The sequence below is a fragment of the Corapipo altera genome, unplaced genomic scaffold (genome assembly GCF_003945725.1).
Source record: "Corapipo altera isolate COAL_440 unplaced genomic scaffold, ASM394572v1 0, whole genome shotgun sequence".
Classification (NCBI taxonomy): domain Eukaryota; kingdom Metazoa; phylum Chordata; class Aves; order Passeriformes; family Pipridae; genus Corapipo; species Corapipo altera.
Window position 1 is genome coordinate 26,530,675 of NW_020884872.1, and position 18,724 is coordinate 26,549,398.

An 18,724-nucleotide genomic window follows, 5' to 3' on the forward strand; every position below is an offset into this window, starting at 1 on the left:
GGTTAGCAATATTAATACGTGATTATTATTGTTGCTTTGAAATGTTGTGGGAATTCCTTACCTTACATCAGCTTTACAAGCAGAGCATTTGTTTAGTGCCAAAATAGTCTGGCACGCCAACCTGACATTCAAGAAACAAATGACCTTAGTATTAGTTGTATCTCTCTTGGGATGTTCTTTTTTTCTTTACTTACGAATAAGATAAGTCTGTTAAATAATGTTAGTTTGTTATCAGACTTTCCATCCTTAGGAAAGGAGGGGCCTTTTTCCTCTTTAGGTGTGTTTGTTCTGCTTCTGAGGATTACTCATTTCCAGAATACTGGCAGGTAGCATAGACAGCAGGGTTTAGCAACAGATTTTCCATACCTGAGTCACAGGATGTACTATGGAAAGAATATGATGTTATTTAGAAGGAGTTAGTGTTTTCAATGTGGGCCATATGCAATGTAAAAACCAGCAAAATAAAAAAGTTGTGATGTCTCACCATTTTCTTCACCCAGAAAACGTGGCCAAAACCATATCAATCTTTTAAGAAAACATATGAAGCCTCTAACACGTTTCATTACATTTCCTTTTTGCACAGATAGCGACTTGTTCTGAAATAGTACCTTCTAACCTGTAACCTTAATCCTATTCTTTTTAATACAAAGCAGTAAATAACCTGAGATGCAGTTCCCTGCTACACAATTACACAGAACAGAAAACTACCATGGACGGGGATCAGTTTGTGCCATCACTGCATAAATACCTTCCTGTGTGAAAAGCCTGTCTCTCCTGCAAAGATTTGCATCTCAGCCTATTGCTCTGCCACTTGCTTGTGGAGGTGTCACCACTGGCTGCAGTTTGATCAAGCAGAGCTAGTCAAAACACATCAACTTCCTGCTCTTGGCCATCTCCTTGCTCTATCCCTGTCAGTAATAGCCCAGGCTGGCTGCTGGCTGCTCAGGCTTGTACCTGGGTAACACCTCAACAAGCATTTGAAGTACAGTTGATCACACTTCCAGGCACAAAGACAGGTAAAACTGGTGTTCCCCAGTCTGTGGTTAGGTCCATGGAACATGAGAAGGAGATCCAGGAAAAGGCTGCAGAATAGTATTTCTAAACAATTAGTCATGCAGTTACTCATCTGTATGACTGAACAACAATAAAAAGAAGTGGTGATGATAGATAAACCTTCAGACTTTGGCCCGTTTTCATGGTTGCAAGTACAGATCTCTGTGGCACTGCTGTACAAGCAATCTTCTGTGCTTCTTTGACAAAAAATGTTGAGAACCAATGGAAACAACACCTCCCAGTTTCTGTGATTTTTTTCTATGCAAAGGGTAACTTAAACAGCATTTCACAAGGCAGGTGCATCTCTTGTGCACTGTAAATGTGACCACTTGCAGCAGCAACAAATGTGATGAGCAAGCCAGTGTGTCTGGAGCCTCTGCCTGAGCAGCCCTGCTCATGAAGCACTTTGAAGAGGAACACTGAGAATTTTCCTTTTTCACTGAAACAGCCATTCCCCACAGACATTATCCTCCTTACAATCCCTCCTTAAAATCCTTCTTTGACACTCCATGGAGCCTCCTCAAAGATACCCACCAGCAGGCAGAGTGGGCCAAGGACTGTTACAAATTGCACTGCCTTTGTCTCAGCACTTGATCACTAGCTTGTCTTATACTGCAATCAAACTGTAAAGGCCTGAGGAAGTGACAATCTCCTCCTTTTCTCTGTATCACTTAGTCCGACAGGGTCTAGCTCATAAGAGTATTGAGGAACTAAATCAAAAGAAGTAAAAAAATTGCAAAGAATTAAAATAATAAATAGTTAAACAAAGGAAGTAATAAGTACCCATATTTAGCATATTGTACATATTTTTAAATAGTAACAGAAAAGATCACCATAGGAATAATAATTGTTACTATTTTTGCCTTGTGTAGGTCTTTTAATCTATGACTTTCTGAGCACGCTAATTAAAGACTTTGCACATATTCAAGTACAAATAATTCCCATCTGGAAGGGATAGAATGCCAAAAGTGAAGCAATTGAATGCCAACAATATCCTCATCTGACATTATCACTGCAGATCTGGGGTTAAGCTTCCATTTTTACTTAGCTGGCAATCTTAGTATGACATAGATAGATTAAGTAGGTCCTCATCTACTGTTTGATACATGGGCCAACAGTCACCATCAGATCATGGATGTCTGCAATGGGCATTTACCAGCAAATCTGTGACCTCTGAAGTGACTCAGTTATTGGCCAGAAACACTTGAGTGCTGGTCTGCAGCCATAAAACTGGGATTCAGCTTCAGTGCTGAAGGTGGTAACTTCCTTCTTTTACCACTCATTATGTGTGGTAAAATAATTCCTTCCTCCAATTTCTTACTGATGGCATTAAGATTTCAGCTTTTCCTTTGTGGGACGGCAGCTACATCTTCTCTGCAGCAAACAGCAGTCATTACCAACCACAGACCTTTTCCTTGGAGCCAGGCAGCCACAGTCCCAGAAGACAGTCTTCTCAGTAGAAAGCAGCAAGCTTTCAAACTTTCACCATAAATTGATTTACTAAAACTTCTGCAGGTGATTAGATGACTTTTCACTTTGCTGTGTGCCCAGGGGAAGGGATAAAGGCAATCTCTGTCTCCTGCACCCACCCTGTTTGACAGCAAGGTGAATGATTCCTGTCTTTGTTTCAGAGGTCGGTTACCCATTTGCAAAACTTCCAGGGTCCAGTTGCTCTTCCCTTTTCACAGACTAACAAATTCCCAGTATTTCTTGGAGCAGCTCTGAGTCAGGTTTGGGTATGTGCCATGGGCCTGTCACAAGGAGCCAGGCAGCCAACTAGGCAAAAGGCACCACAGTCACATTTAGCTGTATCTTTCAGTAGCTGTTTCAGTTGAAGTTCCCTTTTTGTTCAGCCTGGAGCAGATGGTGAATCAGAGCACCTTCGGGCAAGTGAAAATCTTCCAACAGCAATGTCTGGAGCACTGAAGTCAGCTCCTTGCATGCCCTCCCCCCTGCCCAGCCGTGCTGGCCCAGGATGCTGGCTGTCTGCTCAAATGGCTCCAGACAGGGAAGAGCGTTGAGGAGGAAAAGTGGCAGAAGGCAGCTGAAGCTGGATCAAAACAGGAGGCCTCACCTCTATGCAACAAGCACTGATAGGAGCTGGATTTTTTTCCAGCTGTGTTTTGGTTGACTGTGTTTAAAAAGTGCCCCTCTGCAGAGAACTTTGAGGTTTTTTTACTTAAAAAGTCCACAATTGCCTGCCGTTTTCCTCATCTCACCCTGCGCATGGGCGTGAAGGACCAGATCCAGACCTAAATTAAAGTATCTGTAAGTGTGAAGCTCAGGTGACAGGCCCCCAGATGTGGCTCTATTGACCAGATGTAATGCTTCGGCTGTGGGGAATTTTTTCAAGGGGCGATCCACCTTTATTGCCATGTTTACTGTGTGAACATGTCTGCAAGATGTGTAATACAAGCAAGGCAGCTTTTTCTGTGCCCCTCCTATGTTAACAGAAAGCTGGCAAAGCTTTCATAGCCCTCCCCAGGTGCCTTTCCTGTGACGATGCCAACATATTTTGCAAACGCTGAATTGGCCAAGGTAGCTGCTTTCATGTGTGCTAAAATTTGCCCATATAAAATGCTGAGAGTGGGTGAATAAGAGTAACGAGCAGGCCTGTAGGAACTAGTATATGGCCATGCAGTGCTGTTCTTTATGCTCAGGATAGAATAATGCTCTTGTGCAAGACTGGAGGTATTTAGCAGAGGTGCTTGGTACCTGTTGCCAGCTATCACTCTTTCTTTTGGTTTCTCCTGCTTTGACAAAAAAAAAAAAACAATTGTGCTACCAGGCTGATCTCGAGTCTTGGAATAGAGCAAGTATCAGACATTTATAATTTAATTTTGCAATTTCACAATGTGGAAAAGCTAAAGATGAGACCAATATATGACAGTAAATCTTGCTAGCTGGAAAAGGAAATGTGGCAGAGGTATCAAGCCTATCTCTAAGACTTAGGTCTTCACTACTCAAACTGATTAGGCAGCACTGTTAAGATCCGTAAGCCTGCATTTGCTGTTCTACCAGAAGAGTCCCAACCACTCCTCAGTGAGACCCCTGAAGCAAAGGAGATCTACTATGAAGTTTACCAGGTGGGGGAAACTGAAACCAAAGCTAATTTGAGTCATAGAATAGCAGAATCATTTATGTTGATTCTAAGATCATCAAGTCTAACTGCCAAGTCCATCACTAAACCATGTACCTAAGTGCCACATCTATGTCTTTGAAATACCTCCAGGGATATAACTCACCACTTCCCTGGGCAGCCTGTTCCAGGGCTTGACAACCCTTCTGTGAAGAAATGTTTCCTAATATCCAATCTAAGCCTCCTCTGGCATAACTTGAGGCTATTTCCTACCTTCTCCTTAATTATTTCAATAGAAGACAGAGGACAATCTCTTTCTTCTGGCTTTCATCATGATGATTAGGACTGCTCCAAGCATTTGTTATCTTTCCAATCACCTTTTATCTGGAAGAGGCTTCACTGAACATGCAGTATCTCAAGGAGAGCAATACTCAAGCAAATTGAATGTGTGACTTATTCCAAGCAGGAAATGGTCTTGATAAGCTTTTCTAGTTCTCTTTTGACAACTTCAGAAGCCATTTGCCAACCCAGGAGCCACCTTGTTACATGACCTAGGAGAAGATGTGCCAGCAAAGGTCTCTGGCCCATTGGCAGGAGGCTGGGCCGGAGCAACTAGACTCTACTGGTAAATTGTGTCCTGCAGCATTACATAATTGGTAAATGGTTATCTTCTGAGACTCATACCACAGTAAAAATGAAAAACTGAATGCGACATTTGGGTCTCAAACTATTACTGCAATTTTCTGCAGTTCTCTAGAATAGTATATAGCTGACATGGGGAATGATGGGGTGTCTTTCCTTTGGGCTGGGGTTCCATCACATCATCACCTGGAGGTGGAAGGAGCTACAGGGAACCCTAAGGTCTGTCTGATTGGATGACCTGCTTCTGTGGAGGTAACTCTGCACTCCATCAGGTACCCTCTGAAAAAAGCTCAAGGAGAAGTGCTTTGGTCTATTTTAATGTCTGCACTAATCGGTTTTGTCATTCCACGGCCATGAGTTGTATGTTCACCTGGAACCAGAAATCATAGGGCACTGACATAACTATAACTGAAAAGGAAAACACCTGGGTCTCTCAAGGCAGTTTTTCAGGAAAGAAGCTAGGCATCTACCAAAAGTTTGCTAAAATGGAAGCAGAATATTAACTAAGCCTTGAAGGAAAGTTTGAGGAGATACTTCCCCAACTGTAGTTTTGAGTGAAGATGGTGGAGGAGGGCAAATCTCTCTCATGACAGCTTCCTTGCAGAGGGGAAGGGGGAAGGAGAAGGGAGACCCACTTTCATTAAAGCAAGCCCCGCAGGTTGGCAGCGTTCAGCAGCACCCAGCCCTTGGTCTGTCAGTGAACGAGCCCATGGACTCCATGGCTGAGGGGGTATTAAAGAGGGGTAACACTCTGTCAAAGTACCTCTGGAAAACTTGACAGTGCCCTAAGGACTTATTGTATAGTTCTGAAGGGCAGTTGTGTTTTCTTCCATTTTGTGAGGGTATCGAAGTGGCAGCAAGATTCTCCAGATCATTTGCAGAAATGGAAGAGCCAGAAATAATCTGAAAAAAAGCTGTCTCCTAGCATGTGGCTGTAGATCTACAGTATGGGCTCTTGCATCACCATGGAAATTAAGAAATTTCTGACAGCTTAAATCTCACTGAGAAGGAAATAAAGTAGTGAAATGTCACAACATGACAGGACAAAATCTGTCCTCCCCGGATTCCCATTGAGATAAACTGTTCTGGACCAGATAGGGCAATAGGAACTGTAGTGGGCTCCTGCTGGAGGGCCCCACTGGCAGAGAGAAATAATGTTTTGAGTGGTTACAGAGCATTGTAAATGTCTATCCTGCCCCTTGTGAAAACACAGTGGTTAAACATTAATGTGCTTCCTTTGCCAGTGGCACAGGTTCCAGGACAGGGACAAACACAGACAAATGACCACAAACAAACTTGTGTTTCTCTGACCTTTTACAGATCCAGTGTTACATGCTAGTTTAGAGCTTTGTAGCTCATATTTACCTTACAGTGTTTCTGACTTAGTGATTTTAGGAAATAGTATTGCTGGTGGGGCAAAAGCCCTGTTAGCCAGCACAGACTAAATTCTGCTGAGGGAAGGTGCTGCTGTGCCGGTGCCACCACTGCCTTCTTTCTCAGTCTTTCAAGTATTTGCTACTGCCATGTTATTTGGCTGGACACTGGCGCTTCTCTGACCCTTCTCTGAGCTGAGTTACTTCATTAAGATAGCAGAAAACTAACTCCACAAAATAAAACTGAATCCTTGATAGGTCTATAGTAGGGAACCGAAACCATTCACTAAAGGGTCAGATAGCCGGCAAGGAAGGAATTATATGCTGGGGAAGAGCAGTGACTGGGAAAACAAGGGGCAGGTCTCCCTCCTTCGGAAATAAGGAGTGTTGGAGCAGGTAGGCTGAGTGTTGGAGCAGGTAGGCTATCTTGTCTAATTGTACCCATACTGCTCATGGCTTGTGTACGGCTGCCAAACCCTGGCAGCACAGCCAGCTCCAGCCCCTGCTCCATCTTCCACTGACACAGGGCAGTTGAGCCAGGACAGGCTGTAGGAACCGCTGCAAGATTGGTTTCACTGTGCCTCTGACTTAGGTGAAGTTATGTGGTAATCTAGGAAAGCAGAGGTATGAAAATATGGCCCAAGGGAAACAGAGAGGCAGGATTTCCCAGGCTCCAGTTACAGTAGTCCCACATCCTGCTTTGGTTACTGCATTCCTTCCCCCTGTGCTGTTGGGATGAACCGATTTGCTCCAAAACCTTCCTGGGAAATGAAATGAAAACCAAAACAGCACATTTGTTACTGAAAGACTCAGCCTTGAGCTATACATGTGCAGCACAAAACAGGGTGTCATAATCTGGTATTGAACATGCCAGGCCAAACATAACGTGGATCAGGCAAGGACATAAGGTCCCAGCCCCACGTGGTCAGGAAGAATGTGACACGGGATTTGTGCTGCCCCTAGGCTGGCTGTAGGAGATGACACGTGATCCAGCATAAAGCTCAAGTGGCACAAACAGATGATGCTAAATCTCCTATAAAAAACCCCCAACTCTGCCACTACAACAGATTAGCTGTGAAAACTTGACTCAGCAACAAGAGTTTGGTGTAAGTCAGCACTTTACATTGTGTGGCTGCAGTGCTTTTGACCTAGGAGCCCTAATGCTGGATTTACTGCACAGTGAAATCATGGGCACAGGAAGAGCAAATGACCAAGTGAGGCCAAAGCACTCAGCACCTCAGGAACTGCAGCTGGTAGGAGTAATTCTGCAGAAAACTAGAATATCTGCTGGGTCTGGCAGTGTTCAGAGTTCCTAGCTCCATTGTAAGCACTCATCAGACCAGATTAACAGCTTGCCAAGTGCAGTATGTACATGAAAAGCTCGAAAGAGGGAATAATGACAAAGTATCTTTCTGCATTCTGATTGCATCTAATTTGGTGACTGACCATCTGTCTACTTTTTTTAGCCTCTTTTTAAGTCTGTGACATGTGTGCTGGTTTTCCAAATCACTTCCAGATATAAAATTCTTTCAGATAACAATCTCTTTTTACTTCTTTCACATTAGATATTTGTGTATAATGGGTATTGGTGAAATTATTCTTTTTACCATTCATAGTTCTTTAACAATTTTTTAAAAGTGTTCTGTAGTCCAAAATAAGAATGCTGTGCCAGTCATCTCACGTAAGGAGCTCCAGTGCCTATAGTATAGTATACATACTGACATCCAAAGTTGCTGTTCCACATACTTCTCTGCACAAAAGGTCCCTTACAGTAGCAGAGAACAGATGGAGCTCCTGGGGTAGTCTGCTTGAGGTGCATTCTATAGGAAGGAACTTTATGAAAGAAGGACACCATGTGAGGAAGATATCAGTGTTGTCCCTAACAGATTTTTTTAAAATAACTGCAGGGTTTGCCCTGGGGTGTCAGACTTGCACAGTGACAAGAATTAATGAAAAAATTTAAATAAGCTAAACACTGAATCCACATGGAATGCCATGAGTTTGAATATCTAAAATTCATCTCCTGGGGATTTCTAGACAAACAAATTCCAGTACTTTTTAACAGACAGTGAGAATACTTTGAAATCAGATCTGAAATGAATACATTTCTAAAGATTCCTCATCTCCTCTCACATCCTTTTACTTTCTGGCTCAGCTTTAGATAACATGCTGGAACTATAATTTCTATAGATCTTGTCACAGGCAGTATATCCTGCCTACTGGCATTCACTCATTATTGAGATGAAGGATCTCAAATATTTCCATTTCTTTTGTCAGAAAGTTAAGAATCTCTGGATAAAATTACCAGCAATGAAAATATGTTCTATGAAAGCAGGTCTTGTTTATGCAAGTTACCTGGAAGGAGGATAATGAAGACAATGGATATTTTGAATTACAAGTAGTTCAGAAAAAAATTAAAGGAAAAAATTATTTTGAGTTGCATCAAACCAGAAACCTTTCAGAAATGGCCGGTGAAATCAAAAGGTTGGAAAAAAACAATTTCAGGACAAACAAAATTTGTGATTTGACCTAAAATGCATCATTCTTTCTGCTTTGAGCATTTTCATTCATATTTAACTTAGTAGAAAGTAAATGTCAAGGAAATACCAAATCAGAAAGCTGAAAAGAAATTAATTTCATTTTGGAAAAGAGCAGACGTGAAACAAACAATTTTTTAAAAAAAGAATTTTATTTTCTTTCTGAATAGACATGTAGCCCAGCATCAATTCGTGCATGTAAGTTGCTTTCCAAGTGGGAAGAAGAGAGAGCAGAAGGGGATGCAAACAGTCATAAGGAAACAGGAGCTGCAGGCCCTGCTGCCCATCTCTGGTGAGCATCCTGAGGGGCCCCAGTCCTGGTTTGCTGGCAGGACTCAGAGAAAGCGAATCTGCCTGGGGCTCCAAGCCTGCACTGTGCACAGAAGGAGATGTCTTGAGCCAACAGAAGAAAATCAAAACCTCTTGTTCTGAAACAACTTTAATCTGATGAGGGAGAGACCTCCACGTGGATGTTAAAATAAACAGAAATTCTTACTGATATCATTTAGATTTCCTGTATATATAGATTTAAGGAATAGCCACTAGAACACTGATTTTTTTGTGACCTTTGCCCTCCCTGTTTGTGAGTGGCAGCTGAAATGCATCCCTGATTCAGAGCAAATTCCAGAGCAACAGAGCCCCTCTCCCTCCCTCCCTCTGGGTCAGCCCTGGATGCACTAGTCTCTTGCCACTAAGAGCAGAAGGACTGAGGGTCTCAAGTCCATGCTCTGAGCAATTCTGCTAGGAAAATGTGAGTATTGCCTTGGTATTGGCAGTCCAGGTGCAGCTCTGTTGCTCACCCTTCAATTTCACCCCAAATTTTCAAACTACTTTGTTTGATTTTCAATCTATGCTTCAGCTTGCTTCTCCTTTTTGATCTTCCTAAAAGTCCTATTTTCTGTGTTTGCAAAACCATTATCAAACAGCTATTTGCTGCTGCTACTATAGAGAAGGGAAAACACATTTCTGCCAAAAACATATGAGAGATTCTTACTCTTAAGGGCAGGACATCTCAGCCCTAAAACCTTATCTGCACATGAACTGTACTGCATTGCACTGAGTGTACCATCTTGATGTGGAAGTGCAGATGGAAAGAACCATCTGCAGGGGCACCTTTATAGTAATCTGATGGAAGGTGCGACCATAAGGTGTGTGAAGTGTAAATGAACCTGTAAGGATAAAACCTCACCTTCAAGTTTCAGAGGAAACTTTCCAGTTGGAGTATTTTGGCATTATGTCATGATCTGAAAGAGCACATTACTGCAATGTAGTGTTTGTTTGTTTTATGCGTATACTATGTACTCTGTGGATTAAAAAAAAAAAAAAGTATTTTGGCATAGGGCAAAGCAAAGACACAATAAGTATAAAACACAGCACAGAAATTCTGATGGCAATCACTCCCCGCAGTAGGAGGCTAGCATTCAGCTAAACTAGTCTTCTGGTACAGCAGGTTCTGGCTAGTGAGACTCCATTGTTATTTACAAGCAACATATTTAAGTGATTAGGATATCTTCATTCCATTTTGTTCTGATTTGGCTGGTATCCTTGTACTTACTGCTCTCTGAGCACACTTAAGGGACCAACCCCTTCATTTACATTTTCAGTTACACAAGAATTTTTTCATCAGGTCACTCTTCTGTGCTTTGCCATGTGCCGAGTACTACATTTGGAAGCATTTGATGGTCTCGAGAGAGGCAATGCTTCACTTGTCTTGGGAAGCAGAAGACAGAAGTCCTCACAGGCAGGAAGAGCTGGGCTAGATGGAAAATGCATTAGCATAAGTAAGATAAAAATTTAAGGCACAGAAATTGTAATTCCAAAATACATCTGTGTGAATTCTGGCATTAAGGGAACTCTGAAACCACAAAGAAAATAACTGCCATTAGGCTGGGAATGACAGTAGAACAGGTTTAAACTAAACTACATGTGTAAACATTGGGGTATAGCTGTACAGTACATCTGAGGATTACTAACAGTTTGCCACTGCCAGAAGGGGCAGCCCTGCCATTCTCCATTGGTCCTAGCTTTGCCCCTTCTCTTGAACCATGTCCGTCTCTCATGAGAACTGGTGAGCCAATTCTCACCAGGCAGAAACTGCTCACCTTTTATTTTTGGCAGGGCTATTTTTGGTGAGCACAGCAATTTCACTTGGTGCTTCGTTCCATCAGATGAGCACAAGAGCCAGTGCTTAGAACAGTGCTTGGGGGCTTTCACCCAGTGTGAGCAGTGCTGGCAGAGGACTGGTACCTCCTTGTTCAGTGGCGAGGAGCACATAGGTTGGCAGAGCTCTGTCCCTCATATTGCAGCATCTGGGAGCTAAAGTACATTAAGTGTGCTCTATGGTTGTGTAACTCAAATGAGCCTGTTTCAGAGGTATAAAAGTCCATAATTTTTCTGAAGGATTCATAATGCTGCATTGTCTGTTTCTCTGTGTAGAGCTTCTGAGGTTAGAGGAAAAAACAGTTTGTTTGCGGATGTAGAGTAGTAGTTGGTAGGCATACTCTAAACAGTGTTAGAGTGCCTTTGGACTGAGGATTGCTCAAAGTCTGTCTTTTTTCTCCCCTCCCAGTTCCTGTGAATTTACAGCATAAATGTTTTCCATCATGTCAACAAACCAGCCTCAAATCCCAGGGTTTATCTCTTCCAAGAAAACTCAAAAAGATAAATAATGTGAAGACAGCTGAAAGTGTCATTCAGATGCAACCACATCAATATGGGTTACTGCTGGCATAGTGCATTTTTTCTGTGTTAGTGTTGCTGGTTTTGAGTTGGTATCAGTACACAGCCTGTTCCCAAAAACAGTGCAAACCCAGTTGCATGTGCTGCTGTCCCAACTTGACACTCACTGCTGCTAAACTGCAGTAGAACTGAAGTGCTGAGGACTGTGCATAGGAAGGGACTTTCTGGAGACTAAGCAAAGCTTTTAAAGAGAACAGCTTAAAACTGCAAATGTATATGGGAGGTCACGATCCTGTAGAAAAGATTGAGACCTTTAGAACAGCAAAGGAGATTTAGCCATATATCTTTCATTCAATAGTATGAGGAAATCCCCACATCCAGCTTGGAAATTTTTGATATAAATTATTTAATTGCAGATGACAGTCTTCTTGAGCAGTACTAGCTCCAGCTCTGATTCTTTTAAATACCAAATTCATAGAAAATAATGATAGAAAACTAATACAGAAAAACTGTTACACACTAATATGCTGAAGAATGAAATGCTTTCCATAGTGATTAAAAAAAAAAAAGTTCTTAAATTCAAGCCAGCATTTAGGGGCTACAGCAATGTAGAAACCTTGGCAGGATAAGAAGCACTGAGAAGGTTATTGTTGTTATTAATTTTCTGGTAAAGCGGGAGCCAGTTCTGCTAGAGTTTATCCCAGTAATTTAAAGGGGAACTTTTTAAATACTTCTACTTAGTTCTTTTATTGTTCTCTTAAACTTTTGACTACTTCTGGTTTCATTTTTTTTTGTCAAAACCACAAAAATTTGTTAAGGAGGACTTGGTTAGTTCAATGCAAATTTTCTCTGCTTGCTTTCTGATCATTGTTTCTTTTAAATCTTACATGAGCAGAGGTTAGCTCGATGGGTTCAGAGCTTCAGTTCCCATTCTTTGACAATCCAAGCATGTGAGAACTGGAGTTCAATATAAAACTCAGAGTAAAAACTAAGGAGGTGTTTCTTCCTAAGTCATCTGGTTCTGTTTTTCAATCAGTGTTCCATTTTCTTTTTTCTTTCCCATTAATGACTGCCAAATAGTTTGTAAAGAATACTGCAGATGACCAGTGTTGTGTGCTCCAAACTGATATATTCCTCTGCCCTGGAAGCTCCCCAGTGTGAACAGCATTACCTATTTGTATAGAGTGCCTAAAAGGTTACCCTGTAACATGACATGAGGAAACAAATCTGTAGAATTCTTAGAGTAGGAAAAAGGAGCAGATTTGAAAAGAGATCCAATGAGAATTATTGCAGAATTATATAAAAAACTACTTTAGTTTAGCTAGTCATACAAGATCCATCACCTCCCTCAAAGAACAGATCTGTGATCTTCCCAATAACTTCTGAGAAAATGAGTAAGAACTGAGTTCCTTTTGAGAGAACAAGTAAGAAGGAAGTCCCTTTGTGGCTTTTGGTTTCTAAACATTTCTCACTGTCCAAGTCAAAAGGTTCTTTCATAAAATCCTTGTTCATCTTGTCTTGACCCTGAGTGCAACTAAACTCCCCGAGCACCAAAGGCCTCAGACAGACCAGAATTCTTTCCAAAGGCAGTGACAGCTTAGCTTTCAGTTGGGTTATCAGGCTAAAGAGCCTCACCCTGCACCAAATTGGTTGGTTCCGCATAAGAGGCTGGCAGTAGGATGGGGATGGATCAGGGGGAAACAATGTCTTTCCTGTGGAAGCCCAGATGGGCCTGCGTAAGTATGACATCAAACCACAGTAAAGAGTCAAAAACTGTGTTTCCAGGTGCTGGTTTGCTACTTCAGAGCTTTGCTGATGGCCAGGATTCTAAAACATAAAACTCTCTTCTACTTTTTACCCTGGAGTAGCAGTTCTTAAGCTTTGAGGCATGGATTATTCTGCGGCAGAGCATAGAGAAGCACTTGGTTATTCACACACAGGTACAGGGCTTGTACATTAATATGGCTCTTTTGAAGTTAATTATCAGAATGTAACGAAAGAAATAAAACTTGGGTGGAGTAATTTCTTGCGGTTAGTCCATAATCTGTGGACAAACAACTGGTCTGCAATGCCATAATTTTCTGTGACGTGGTTTGTGGCATGCAAATCATGGACAACTCTGGCTCTCTATTGAGTAATTACCATAACAATTTATGTTGGCTTACAAGTACTTACCCTCAGAAAGTCCTTGTTCCCTCCTTTGACTTTAGAAAGATTAAAAAGAGTAACTGGTATAGTAATTTAATTTCTTGATGACCATATTAATCCTGTAGATCCTGCTCAATCAAGACGCTGATACTGCTGCTGATTAAATACAATTTGGCAGACACACGCCTACACCAAATTTATTCCTGCATTTGACATGAACAAAGTGTAGCTAAGCTTAAACATAAGGAAGTTCTAGTTAATCACAGCTCTGGAATGAAATGGAAGCTATGTACATAAATTAGTGTAATACAGAGCAATTCTCAGAAAAAATACCCTAAGATTTTATTATTATCTCCCTGTGAGACTGAAATTTGTAATTTGTACTATAATTCCATCAGCTGTCTTTTCTGCTTCTGTGCACAATCAGATATAACATCACTATGTCATTAAAGAAACAATTATTCTAACAATAGACTAATAAATGCCTTCTGTTAGATGCAGGATTTAGCCAACAAACATAAATAGACCTTTTACATCAATACCAGAGAAGATTAACAGTGACATTTTCATGTCACCCACTCATTCATGAATTGCCACATTGTCACTGCAAGCCACAGGGTGGAGGAAAAAAAAGGGAGACAACCAGCAAATGCAAAGTTATATTTCGTGGGAGTGAAGAAACTGTGACTATTTAAAGATGTTAGTCAAAAACTCTAAAATTAGCAAATGTTTGAATACCACATAAATTCCATATTTAAGATTGTAGGACTGAATATTTAATAAGAATTTGGTTGAACAAATTTTTTTTGTGGGGGATATGGTACTTCCTACTTATTCACAGCCTTCCTGTGTCGACTTGGACAACTCATACAGGATTTGTGTGCCTCTTATCTTCTCAGGCTTGTAATTTTTGGGATATATTTTACAGGAGTATTTCCCATTCCTACATGTGGATTGTAAGCAATTTATTAGTGTCTGTAGAGAATCTACAGATGTTCTGTATGGGTAGGGTAGTACTGCTGTTACGATGAAACATGGGAACCTGAGGATCCTATAATAACAATTATCTTCTTTGTCCTCACACTCCCCAAATCAAAAAACAGATTATAACAAGCAGCAGGGTTAATCTGATCCTTAACTGGTGTATAGTTAAAATTACACTGCAAAATTAAACAAAATTTCAAATGCCGATTTTTTAACAGAGCATTTTTTCCTGCCATTATTTCGTAGATATTGGTGTAGTTTTTCTGTAGCACTCATCGTTATGGTAGTCAGCTATCAAGCCCAGGATATAAATGCAAGTTGTCAGCTAAAGCCTTGAAGCCAGTCTTGCAGTCACACACTGATTTTCACATATATTCATCTACTAGGTTGGGCTTAAGTTCTTCCTAGGAATATTTCACCAGTTAAGATTGAATTCAATTGTGTTGTTTAAACTAAATTTTAAGGATATAGGTTTGCAAATTTAGGCTAAAAACATCCCTTGAGTCAATCAAATGAGTTGACTGGCTCCCAGGAAAGTCATAGTGAGATGTGAGGAAAAGTAGGAAAACATCTAGCCAAAGGCTATCATTCCTTTTCTTTTTTGCACGTGGGTACATACATACACACATACATGATTCCTGCCTGGCTGCCACTGTTTGAGTAGGTTGCAAAGATTCTAGGGACAGTGGGTGAGGAGCTACAGCCTTTCTTGTATTTGGACAATATTATGGGATACTGACTGTGCAATGTCATCAGCACAAGTTTGACCAGGCACCAGGAAAGGACCCCTGAAGAGCACCTTTGTGGAATGTGGAACAGTAAAATCATTCTGTGATTACGAAGAAAGGAGCTGTTGCCCTGTACCAATTAGTCACTGTTTGCTGGCATGTCTGAGATGGTTTACTTTTTTTTCCCCTTCTTCTTACATCAGGCATTCAGTTTGAAGGGTGTGTAGGGAAGTGAACTTAGATTAGTCATATGTAAAGTTACAATATTCTACTTTTAATAGGATGTGAGGCAAAGTTTTCCAGAAATTGGATTCATCTACACAGGGATCACGGGGCACTCACCAGCAAAAGAGGATGAAGTGGGTATTCAGGTTAGCCAGAACTCCCATTTAGGACCCATTGTAAAAGATAATAGTTTTGACATGGCTAGTGGAATAATCATTGGAAATCCTATGAACTATGCTTAGTGTTTCTTATCCACCAGTGTTGCCTTTAAAGTACACAACACTAAACTCACGGAAGAGAAATTGTGGTCTTTTCCCACATTTGCCCACCAACTTTAAGTTTTCTTGTCTCTTATAATTAAAATGCTACATGTGGAGACCTCCATCATCAACACAATTTTTGTTCTTCTCACTCCTGAAGTTTAAAGTAGAAAAGGAAAGCTTATATTTAGTTTTTTCATTTAATTCTTAATAAAGAGATTTCTTTATTTGAAGCATCCCCATTTTCTGAGCTGCATTCCTTTAATTATAGTCTCCTAAACTGTCACAGTCATTTCTGTAAGATAGTATGCCATGGGTAACAAGGAAGAGAAATAGCAACTATAGATGTCCTTATACATTCAAGTGTTACAAACATGTTTTCTGGTACTTTGACGCTTTATGTCACGCAGGTTTTGTGTCCAGTGAACAGAGATATCTTTATAGCCTGCACAGTCCATTTTGTCTTTCTGTATTCAAAGTAGTAAAAGGGACAGCACCTGTTTAGTATTAAATGTCTCAAGGGACTTCTGTGCCCCAACATATATTGAGGGCATCCTTTATCTCTTTTTGAAAATAAAAAACCCCCTACACTTCCAGAACAGCCACCACTCCACCCAAACAACCATCACCCCATTCAGCTTCCAAAAGAGATATCCATTATTTATGCCCATCCTACTACCAGTTTCTCGGGCACTCTTAAGGAACTGCAAAGTGAAATAACTAGTAGAGCTCAACAGCCAGCCAGCAGGCGGCCTCTGGCTGCAGGGGAAGAATACTGAGGAAATGCCCAGTGCTTCAGCTAAAATTAGGCCTTAGCTCTACATACAGCCCAAGCTACTGAATTAATTCTAATGGTTAGTAACATTTAAGATTAGGTTTATAAAATCTCTCTTCATGGACGGATTGATGCAAGGATACATTCTGCAGATTATCTGCTTTAGACTGACAGCAGTAAGCTTCAATCATTCACCTGCACTGACATAGAGCCACCCATGGACGTGGATCATTTACTTCTGTCACCTCTCGCCAGTACCACAGGTTTGCCAAATGACTCTTAGTGAAATAAGAGCACATTAAAAGAGATTAATATGACTTGCTAACTCCTTCTCATGCTCCCCAGTAACTCGGGGAGGAGACAGTTTACCACTGTCTACACAGAAGGGTAGGTGCACCTAAATGCACTAGAATGGTTCATTTGGCATGCCTGATCTAGCTGGAAGAACACAGAATGCTTTTGCACCTTAACCTGAGTATTACCTGCTCTAAGGGCAACTCTTTCACGTGCCAGTAGCAGCTTAACTCCTGGTAAAAGTCTCAGAATATGGTTTCTTCAGGTTTTACCACAGAAGATGAAATACCTCACCTCTAACACAGTTTTATTAAAACTAAACACAAAACCTGCTAGGTTGCCTCCATTTTCCAATAATGTGTCTGTATTAGGACACACCAGTACTAGATTTGGTTAAACTGACAAATCATAAAAGATAAATTCTGGAACAGCTGCAAAATAATGTTTCATTATAACAAAACTGGAAATTCAAAATCGTATGTTCCATGTTTTTCTGTCAAACTGTACACTGTTTTAACACCAACTGAAAAGCTAATCTCTCTCTCAAACCCTAATTTTAATCTCAGACTTCTTCCTTCTCCCTTCCCCCCACACTCAGTAGAGGACACGAAAAAATTACAGTATGTACCTTTTTTTTTAATTCTTCAATGTCAACAGGGAAACAAAATGCATGACTAAAATACTTTTTTCTGGATAAAGTCTCTGAAGTTTAATTTATTGCCTTCAGGTCCATATGCATTCCATATAAGGCAAGGCATATTAAGTCAGGACTGTAATCCCCTTAGCCCTCCTTTCTAGCTAATGGAAAAATAAGTCAGCAATGCAATGCTGAAGGGCTTCTCTTCCAGTGAGAAGCCTAAAGTTAAGTGGGTTCACTCTGATGTACCAGGACTCTCCTGCAACAGCTGTAGCTACACTCAACACAAGAGTTGTTTGCGCTTTTGCAAACAGTACTAGTCACACTAAGAAATGTTGGTAAGAGGGCCAACTAAAATACTTAGCATCAGACATTAATTTACATTAGAGCTCTCAACAAGTCATCTGTCTCAACTATTACTCTGTAGAAGGGAAATATGTTTAGATACAATTTTCTAAACTATCAAGCCATTGCATGATCAGCAAGGTTCACGTAGATTGCTCTCCTACCAAGTCCTCCATCGCTCCCATAACCTCAAGCTGCTTCCTGCATGCCTCTACTCTCCCCTAAGTTTCTAAGAACACTTCCCCCTCCCTTTTACTCTCACTAGTGTCACCACACTACTGATTTGGGGTCGCTTGGTTTGGAGCTGCACGCATCCTGATCCACCAGCACGTTAACAGCTAAGACTTCTTTCAGTCTAAGCACAAATCTGGATGTGTGTTGGAGGAGTTACTGACTGCACAAGGTTTACTAGTTTTAAAATATCTTTTGGTAAGGTGGCAGCTTCTAAGAATTTTTAGATATGCCAAGATCCCACAGTCTAGCTTGGTAATGAAATGAAACTTCCCTTTAGAGAAAGCACCAGCTGTACTTAAGACATATTCCAAAATACCTTAATCCTAAACCTTTTTTAATGAGGTATTGACCTTTACACAGTGACCAAAACTAGTATTAGTCTTTCCAGGGTCAGAGATATTAACCTGCACAGAAGTAGGGTCAGGATACTATTTTCAGTTAAGCAATGCCACTCTGCCAGGCCCTTATTTAGACATACTTGTCCACAACAAAAATTGCTGTGTCTTCATTTACTTTGACCTGAGTTATTAGAGAGTAACGGCCAAAAAAAAAAAAAAGTTACTTCTTGCAAACAACTCAACTGTATTTTTTTTATGCCTTACTCTTTGAGTGCTGGACGGCATCAAACATCTTGATGATTAAAAAACCCAACACAAAACAGTACACAGTTTTAACAGCCAATATGCACATAGCACCTAAGTATGTAGCATACAGGAGCTGAGTCAAGCATA